Source organism: Opisthocomus hoazin, chromosome 15 (assembly GCF_030867145.1).
Source record: "Opisthocomus hoazin isolate bOpiHoa1 chromosome 15, bOpiHoa1.hap1, whole genome shotgun sequence".
Taxonomy (NCBI): Eukaryota; Metazoa; Chordata; class Aves; order Opisthocomiformes; family Opisthocomidae; genus Opisthocomus; species Opisthocomus hoazin.
Window position 1 is genome coordinate 12,347,732 of NC_134428.1, and position 10,540 is coordinate 12,358,271.

Sequence of the window (10,540 nt, forward strand, 5' to 3'; positions counted from 1 at the left end):
GTGGCTAGCCTAAAGGCCGCTGCCAGCCCTCACCCCCCACGCCCCGCTGCAGACCCCAGGAATGCCCCGTGGGATAATGATAGCCCCATAGAATCCGACTGCCCACCGGACTGCTGCATGCTGCTTCTTGCAAAATACTATTTCTGGCACCATCGCCAGCCTAAACCCCAAACCGTGAGGCTGCAGCCAGAGTCTGCCTGGTTCCCAGAAATCCCAGCAATGGATGAGGCAGGGGATTTTTCTCACACACCCACACAGGAACTTGGAAAAGGAAAAGCTAAATACAAATGCAGAAGCTACTGGTAGTGGTCACCTAAACTCTACCTAAGCATCCAGCCTGGAGCAGGTGCTGTCTCCCATGATGTGAAATGCTCTCAGGGCTCTTTTCAGGAGCTTTCTCCCGGCCCCTCTGATCACAGCTTCTCCCCAGCCTATGGAAGTCTAGGTTGACCCACGCTAGTGGAGAACAATCTGTCACTGAGCTGAAATGTGCCTGCCATGTTGCGAGGAGAACAACTTATTGTGAAACTGAGGAATCTGAGTTTCTCCAGGGATTATTCTTATTAGACATCAGCTATTTTTACCCCATATCATATGTTGGAACTACAACTTTAAAACCACACTGGAGCAGCCAAGTTAAATTGAAAATAGGGTTAGTGAATTTAATGGCTAGCAACAACATTTCCAGCAATAACTCTAAACCAGAGGGACTAACTGCCATGCTTCTTGGCACAAGCTGAAGATCAGGAGAGTCAGAGATGAATCTGCAAATCTTGACAGAAGCTAATGGATATCTGAGTCCATCAGCAGAAGCACTGTCACAGCCACTGCGAATGGCAGGTGGCTGAAGTCGCTCAGATAAACACTGTCAAATCTTAGAAACAAATTACATTTACAACAGCTTCTATATTCATGAATATCACTACAGCAGGTCTCATAAATTTTCCAGCAAACCAGTGATTATGGCTAACGGGAAGGAGGCTAGTGGCTTAGTGCCCAGAGTAGCTTGGGAATCCTGGGCTCCCTCGCAACTTGTGCTGGGACTGGGAAGGAGCAGCGCCAAGTCCTGCCTGACCACGGTCCCGCAGTGCCACGGTGCTGAGCCACGCGGCAACCCCGGAACAGCTGTGGGTCTGCAAGCATCCAACGTCAGTGGGCTTGATCCAGGTTTGGTTTTCCTGGGCCATGTAGCGGGACCCTGTACCAGGACCCTGCTGCCTGAGCTACGTCCTCACACTCAAAAGCTGAGGTTTGTCAAAAGCTCCGGGGGAAAAAAATCCCTTCTTGTTCCCAAAATATCACACGTCTTCTACAGCGGGCCATCTGGCAGATGTCCAGCTACATGAGCACAGGTTTGGAAGGATCGAGGTTAAACTTAGCTCCAACCGTGCACAGAATTTAGAGCTCATTTTACAGCCGTGGAATTCCTGCTCAGTTTAAAACCTGTGTACCATCTCCCATGCTCTCTTCCTGCAGTCAGCTGAGCGATGACACCATGCCAGCTGAAAACCTGCATCCAGTTCGTGGTGTTAGACCCGTTTTCTGGAAAGAGCAACAGGTACGTGCCCGTTCTGCTCCCCCAGGGCCCCCCCAGCACAGCTCCCTGGCACTGGGGAGCCTTCGCACCCGGGTTTCCAGTGCTGCTTGGGCAGAGAGGCTCCTTGAGAAAGCCCCTGGGGATGCCCAGCCACGAAAGCCCACAGCAGCCAGCTTCCAGGGTCCCATGCATTTCACCAGGGTGAAACTTGCTTCACCTTTTCTGCAGAAAACTGGGAATTTAAAAAATATTTTGTCCAGACAAGTTACCCTCACGTCTGCAGGGTAACACTTGCTTTCAAGGCGAGTGACAGGTTTTGATCTCAGGGCTGTATGAGAGGTGACTGCGCAGCCGATTGGCCTGCGGTGCGCATTTTCCACACACCTCTTCTAGAAAATCTCTCCTAGCTAATGCAAGAGCACAGCTGGGAAGTCCCCAGCCTCCTGGGCCTGCTGTGTGCACAGCTCGTAGCGGGTCTCAGACACAAAGGGATTTTCCTGCACGCATCACAGTGAGGACCAAGCAATTTTGCCAGCACTGGGATGGCTAAAGTGTAAGTTTGGAGTTTTGGGGGGTTTTTTTGCGTTGCTTAGTTTCCTGCACTCTTCAAATACAGTGCCAGTTTGGTATCTGCCCTGAGCTGTGGAAACACCCGTCCTACAGACAGCTGGGTAAAATGCAGCTCAGCCAACAGTTTCTTTAATCCCTCAGCTTTTTGGCTACTGTAGCCTACTATGCCAGTGCCAGCAGCTCATTTCTTTCTCACTGTGGAACATATTCATACCTCAGGTCTGTGGCTGCAATCCCATGTCGCTGGTCCCATGTTCCTCTCTGCCAGTGTCCTCCCCTTTCCCCATAGCTCTGAATCTTCCTCCCAGCAGTCCCAAAAATAGTTTAACTTCTTTGCATTCTTAGAGGCCAGCCAGGCTTGAAACCCGTCGCAGGGACAGTTTCTCCTGGCAGCAGAGACCCAGATGCCAAAGTCAGAGGATGAAGCTAGACTCTGGGAGCACCTCACCATGCCCTAGGAGACGATTCTTCTTGAATGAGACCATGGGAGTGTGCTGGCATGGGAGCTCAGCTTCTTTTGTTCTTGATCACACTGAATCCCGGGTATATACATCATCCCGAAATAGTGGGATCCGCCACATGCGTGGTCTTCTCCTGGGAAAGGGCAGACAAACGGCATGCTGCAGGATGACAGGGCAGGACAGAGGAGTTACTCACAGAAGTATTTCCTTTCTCATGATCACTCAGTTTATCTTTGATTAGAAGGGGTTTTTTTTTAACTTTAATCAGTCAGCCTGGGAAAACAGTATGACAGTTCTTCTAACTGCCCAGCTAACCGCTTGTTGAAAGCATTCACGAGGGCTCATCTAACCCATAGAAATTGCTCCAGACAGACAGCACTGACTCCAACATTTAATTTCTAACCCTCTTAGTCGAAAGAAATAAACTCAATTCCAGTAGGAACTGGCTTGTAATGAACTCAGTGATGCCTGTGTGAGGTGTGTAAACAGCACGTGTAAATAACACCCTAACTATTTGGCTGTGGGTCACTGTAGCAAACACATCAAGTTGTTCCTCTTCCCCTACAAACCTGTCATCACACACACCACCCCAGCTGGCAAATCCTCTGCCTTTTTTTTTCCTCCCCAGATGTTTCAGTCTCCAGTTTGAAGCTGACATCTGGAGAAGCAATGTTGCAGAAATGCTACACATCAGCGGGCCAAATACAGGATATGCTGTGGAAATGAAAATGTAGTGACGGAACAAAATTAACGGACTTTCAGGTGCAAATCAGTAAGTGATACCGTGCCTGTCAATGGTTTCCTAATGCAAAAACAGGTGAGAAACCTTGTTATGCCAGCAGAGACATGACATCTGGCCAGACAAAAGTTCTGAGAAAAGGCTGATATCTGATATCCTGCTTCCCCCAGTTAGTCAACATCTCTCCAGTGCTCCTCTCTGCTCATCACTCCCACATTCTTGTTAAGCCGCCCCAGTCCTCCCTCGACTTTTCATCCTTTGTAGCCACTTCTGCCAAGACAAAAGTACACCTGAAATACCTCGTCCATGGTATTTTGGGCTTTTAGCTATCTCAAGAGATGAGACTGCAGGCAAAGTGGCTTGTACCAGGGCATGGCAGATGGAGGTTTTGTCTGGGGGTCTCTCAGTGTCTGTCTCAGAAGCTGGACAAAAAGCAGAAAGGCAAAGAAGGTAGGAGCCCTCCGTTAAGGGAGAGGTCCATACAGAAAGGCTTAGAGTAGTCCCTCAGGGAACAGGCAACTGCTCTTCGAGCAGTCCAGCCTCCTCCTCTGCGCAGGGCTGGCTGCAAAGCTAGAGAAAGTTGATCAGCACCTCACCCAGCTGAATTATGAAAATCTCCAAGGATGGAGGTCCCACCACCTTTCTGGGTCCTGTTCCAGGGCTGCACCACTGTCATGGTGCATGGGAATCAGAGCTTCCCCTGTCCTCGTAAGGACCTTCCCTACAGTCCCTGTAAGCCCCACGAGCAGCACAAGGTGCGCTTTGATCCCCCTCCGTCATCTCCTCCAGGGTGACCAAAGCCATCGCAGCAGCCCTTCACTGGGCTCTCCATTTTGTCCTCACCTCTCGTACCAGTTGGCGTACTGTCCAGAAAGGTGGACAGAAAAGCAGACCAAATATGTTGGCTGTATGAAGGCATTTTTCAACGTTGTTTTTTTTTTTCTCTGTAGACTTGCAGAGGAATTCTCCAGCAGCTCAGGCTAAAATAGAAAACCCCAAATCCCAACTATGGTCACTTTATTTACACAAGGAGGAATGCAGGAATTCTGACTTACTCCAAAGTATCTTTGGTTACCCTGTATCACTACAAAGTTGTTAAGAGTGGAACTGGCTAACCCACAACCCCACTGAAGTCACAATTGCAAGTTTTAATTGAAGCAACTACCGCAGCCCACAAAATGTGGCAAGACACAACTCCTGCTGCACTTTCAGAAATGCGTGAGCAGAGAAAAAACAGAACCAAGTGGGAAAAAGCCATTTGCTAAGCAAGTGTGATATATTTTCAGGAAGTAGGAAGACATAAATTGGGAGCTTAGCTATTTTGAAAGTAACTAACTCCTATTTTTTCAGTGAATATTTGTATTGGCTCTGTGTTCCTATCTTTCCAGTCAGAATTCTATTTCTCACCATGTATTTTAACATGAGGCCAAAAGGGATCTACATTCTGACCAAAGCAACATTGATGTGCACACTGTACACACACAACTTGCCTTCAGTCAGGCTGCTTGGAGAAGGGCAAGCAAGTTTCAGATCGTTGCACCGAGATGTGGTGTCTACCTCAACCAGCTCCTTTGCCAGCAAGCGAAACAAGCCTCTGGCAGGCAGCACTCCACAGCGGGGTAAAAAGGGGTTCCTGCTTGGAAACAGAGCACAGTTTACAGTCCCCTATGGGAATGTATATATTCTGCTACAGGAATACAATCTGCTCCTGATTTCAGCGCTTGAGTGTCCTCTTTGGCCACCCATGACAGAAGAAGGGCGAGCAGATTGAGCAGCGCTAGTTAAATCGGCTGCTTCGTGAGCATCAAGACTTTTGGTGAGGGTAGACATGCTCTGGAGGATTGCTGATTTCTTCACAATCACTCCCAAACCGTACAGGAATGGCAGGAGGGGTTGCCTTAGCAATAGCACCGCTTGGCAGAGAAGGCGTCTGGGATTTAATCTTGGTTATCTAGCCAAGGTCGTTTGAAAACAGGCTGCAGAGAGGCTTGAAGGCCCTGGAAGTGCTGGAGCCCAGTCACCATCTTTGCCCGATCTCAAGAGCCACTGCTCAGCAGAAATGATTCCTTAAGTGCTTGATTTACACTCAAAGCCTGTTAAAAAACACTTACATAGCGATCCAGCTTACACTGCCAAAAACTGTTTCTAGTTAGTTTGGAGGAATTACTACCTCAAACAGAGTAAGATCCCTTAGCAAAGGGAATCTTTTTCCTTATTAATTAAATCTATGCTGGGGGTTTCCCCAACATATTTTTCTTGGTCAGGGTATGATTTGTTTGTTTGTTTCTTTCTTTTTTTTTTTAACATTTGTAAAGTAAAAGCCACAGCAAAGCTGCAACATGGACCTGTCTTGACTGAAACAGTGGGTAAGGACATAGATGCTAAAAATGAGTGAGCACTGCAGAAAGCATTAGCAATTTACATGCAAATGCAAACGTTACCTATATTGTATTTATGCCCCCAGATTGTTTTTTTCCCTGGGAATATCTGAGTTCCCATCTCTTCAAAAGAAGGAGTTTGTTTTCAGTGGCAGTTCTTGGAACTGGAACACGAAGTCTGATGCCAGCTGAAAAATTGATATGCAGAGGGTGCACCCCACTGCTTTCCAGTTACTTGAATTCACACCCCGGAGAGCTCAGGCTGCCTGCGTCTTTCTGGGAAATCCCACAGCAGCAAATAATCACATCAAACCTAAGGCATTTGTTTGAAGGCGGATTTGAGGGTTCAAGAACTCTTCTTTTTTTATGGGACCCCAGACAGAAACTGGAGATCCTTCATGTTTAAGTTGCTCTTTGAGCCGTGGAACAAAGCACAGTTTCCTAGGCTCCTGTGTCCCATTTCCTTTCCTTTCCACCACAACCTCTGTCTCCTCTTGTCCTCTTGAGGACCTCGTAATGCTGCCAGCTCCTGTGTTCCCCCATCCGCCACATACCATCTGCCTCCTGTGTCCCACAAGCAGCATGCACTGGCTGGCCAGTACAGCTCTCCCGATCACCTAGAACGCTTCAAACAGCACAGGGAATTGCCAAGCACATTCTCGTTTCTTTCTGTAAGGAGAGACGTGATTCCAGATTTTTCCCCTCTACCTGGAAACTGAGTTTTATAAAATGTACGGGAATTCTGCATGCAGATTCCAAAGGGAAGGAGGTAGATATACAGACAACGTGAGCACGTAAATTTTCTTACCCTGGGAAAGCAGGTTAAAAGGGAAACGTAACAGCAATTTTAGTTACAATGCCTAAACTTGAAACACAAAGCCCAAGAGAGGGGTTCTCTCTTTCTTGATCTGGCTTGTGAGCCCTAAGATGAGCCTCCCTCTTGCAGCATTTATAATAATTCTTTTAATCTATGAGGATAAGCAAGATGGAGTCACAAATCACTAGGAATATAATTAACTTGCAGTGAATGCAGAGCTAATCTTTTTGTTGCCAGCACTGTTACACAGGCAGTAAAGCCTTTCTCAGATTGGATCCTGCACGCCAACAGTTCTGGGCAATGATTATCCCTGGCAAAAACCTTGTGACATACTCCCTCCAGTCACCTGTTTACATCTCAAATGTTCTCAAGTTCTGCTATTTCAAGCTTAACTCTTGTGACCTTAGTCAATGATATTCAATCCAAGCCTCCTTACCATATCCTGCAAGGCAAACAATTTTAGGTCAGTTTTAGTAACCAGTGCTATGTCATGCCTGTGGTCAATGACTCTAAATATGCCCACACCCATATGTTTCCTAAATTTGGATGTCTGTGATAGCAAACAACAGTCTGGGTGGGCAGTCCTGTTTCACTGAAGAAGATTTGGGGCATTTGTGCTCTTTGAACATTTTCTTTCACCTTCTGAGCATTGCCTGGATGAATTTAGATTTATCAGAAGCTAAGCAGGATAAGCAAAACAATTGTGACTCCTGCAGAACGTCTTTAAGAGCTGGATGAGTCAGGTAACAGATTCACCAAGCAGAAGATATCTACCTCCAACAGCGCCCAGCTGCAAAAGCTTACAGACAGTATAAAAACAGGTCAAGCATACAGTCATATTTTTCCTGAATATTCCACCAGACCCAGTGGTTTGTGGCTCAGGAACTTCCTGAGTTAGAGATGGTGTGTCTGTGTTTAATAGCTTGGACAGACATTTCTTCCTGGTATCTGTTCAAATGGTTCTTGAACCCCTACAATGCTTTAGTACCCACAGTGTCCTATGGAAATAAGCTCCTCAGTCTGTGTGCGAATTGTCTCTGTCTTTTTGATTCTGTCACTTTCTAGGCCACTTTCTTTCCTTTTCGGTCTTTGCTCACCCTCTCTGTGACAAGTTCTGTAATGAGCCGCTGGGACAGAGCATGATGGGTCCTGTTCAGGACAGAAGATTCTGGTCTCCTTTGGAAAATGCTCTGTTGTTTTCCCAGGGGAGCTAGTAAGTAGGCGACAAGTCTTTACCCCAATACACCCACACAACAAAAGCATCAACTTTGCAAAGTTCCCTGAGGTGGTTACCAGTGTATAATGAAATGACTCCCAGCAGCTCTTCTGTATTTGCAAAGTGTACAGGATTACTCCTGCAAAAACAAATGATCATTCTCAGCTCAACTGCATCCTAATTTGAACTTTTTTCATCTGTTACGAGACATTGGTGGAGCTTATCTGAACTGCTAGCAGCTGGCGTGTTGACATTGCACAGGATGCAAAAAAACCCTTATTCCTCACCGTGTTACCCTGAGCTCAGCTTTGCTGATGCACCTCATTTGTGCCCATTTCTCCTCTTGCTGCCCTAGGCTACACATGTCAGAGGTGATCTGTTGTCCTGTCCAGGGAGTATGGACACGGTAGCAGCAGCACATGGAAGAGATGTTAACCTCAACCAGTTCAGGGGGCTGGTTTCAGCACAGTTCTACCAGTTATTGCACTGGTACAGCAGAGGGGATACTGCTCTGAAGGAGAGGGGCAGGAGTAAGTGGCTGGAGGCAAAGAGCCAGTGGAACTTCCTAAACTGGCCTTTTCCCTACATCCAGCGCGCTCTGAGCACCCTCAGCAGAGGGGCAGTGCGGGAGGTGGCTAATAGCTCTTACACTTGCAATGCTCTGACTCTACACGCACGCGCATGTGCGTACATATAGGCTCACACATCCCCCCATGTTCCCATGTACACTCCTTTTCTGATTCATTTATCAGGCATACCTGCAGTACGACTCCTCTTGATTTATGAAATACTGAATAAACTGTCTTTAACACCTTCAGAAAATAAACTGCTGTGTTTATACAAGCTTGGCTGATGGTTTGGGGTAGCTCCGTCTCCCGCCTCCCAACCTCCTAATAGTTCAGCCGAGCCTTTGGTCTCCAGCTTCTCCCTGTTCCTGCCCCATGCAGCTGGGAGAGACCCCAGGCATGGCTGTCCTTATGGCACCACCAAAACCAGTTTCACTGGGGATACCACGCAAGCTATCAGTCCTGCAGGCAGAGCGGGCAAAGCCCATCAGCTCAGCAGTCTGCTCTGCCCACTTGGTTTTCGCATTTGTTTCTCTGTACCGAGCAACCTGTAAAGCCGAGCATTTCCGTCTTGTCAGAGAACAAAACTGTCCTGCATACAAAACACAGGACTCAGTCGAATTCATTAATCTGTTACTAAATGGGACCCGCCTGCCCTCTCCGGTCCGGAGCTGAGGCTCCCAGGAGGTCTGTTCATTTACTGTTTTCCCTTTACATGCAGTGCACTTGCTAGGATTCTTTGCACCCTGAGTGCAAAGTGGGTGGAATGGTATCCACCATGGATGTCACCAAATTTAGAGTAAAATATATGCATCTGCTTACATAACGAGTTGAATGGGCTTGGTTCACAGAACTAGACATTCGATCTGTGGCTCAGCTTGGGTGCGGGAGATACCAAAGTAGCGATGAGCACCTCTCCCTTCTAGTAGCTGGATAGTTCTGGTCCTAATTTGAGGGCTATGTGTACCTTGAGCAGACACTGACTGGAAATAGCTCGACACACTGGCAGTTGAGGGTAAGTAGGAAGCAGCAGCCAAGACTGGGTGTCAGAAGAGGCCAGGAGTGGATGTCATAAAAACCCTGCGCTGTTTGGAGAGTTTTCATCCACGGGAATTCTTCAGTAGTCGGCTCATGAAATGTAGCAGCTGTCCTGCAAATGCTGGTGAGAGCAGCGCGGCCATGTGAAGTGATAGACATCTATCTATCCTACGGCCGCTGGTAGGGAAATCTGTGTCTCTTCCCAACTGGACAGAGGGGGCTTTCAGCAGATACCGCTGATTTGGTATCTTATACAGAGACAACCTGAAAATCTGTCTCTTGTGCTTTGTTCCGCTTCCGTGCTGATCTGCTGTCCTCACTGAAAAGGATGGTAAGTCGGCAGTCTGCATATCCCGGAAGCCGCAGGGAACCACCCTGCAAACACAGTTGTTGCTCCAAGAAAAGCCCAGTGCACTGTACACACGCAGTGTGTCACAGACCCCAGGGTCTCCAAAAGCTAGGTTCCAAGTCACTCCTTTATCATTAAAAAAAAAAAAAGTTTATGCTCAGTAGGGAAGGAAACTTTAATCTTTGCAAACAGATCAGCTTCTACAGGAGGCTATTTTAGGTGTCGATTCTGTAACAGTGAAGTTATTGGACAAATGAAGAATGTGGCATACGCTGTAGCTTGGAGCAATTCGCATTCCTCAGGTGCTGAAAGCTTTAAATACTTCCTTTGGGCACGAAATAGATCTGCCGTCAAAGAAGCCAGCATTCCTGACAGTGCCTGTCCCACAGACTCCCACAGCAGAAAGTCTGCAGAGCTGAACTGGTCTGACCCCAGGAAATCCTTCCCACACCTCTCATTCTTGCTCAGTTTCTCCTCTAATTTCCAGAATTTGCTGAAAGCCCAGTTTGATGTTTGGTTATCTTCCTTTTCACACACTTCCTTGGTCTCCCGTTCTTTTAGTAATACCACATTAAAGCTGAGACGTGAACCGTGCAAGTCAGGAAGTCCAAGATGCTCTTTCGGAGACGCTCACTCAGTCAACACTGTTAATGATTTTTAAAAACTTCTCTTGTTGTCTTTGCTAATAACACAAACGGCTGCTTTCAGACTGGAGCTAAAGGCATTCGTGCAGCCAGCAGGTAATATCTCTCCAGGGAATTCTAACCCTCGTGAACTTATCTCAGTCCATTTTGACTGAAACATCATACAGACATCTCCAGTTAAAGTAACAATAACTTTCAGATGTGTGCATGTTTCCTTCCCCTTCT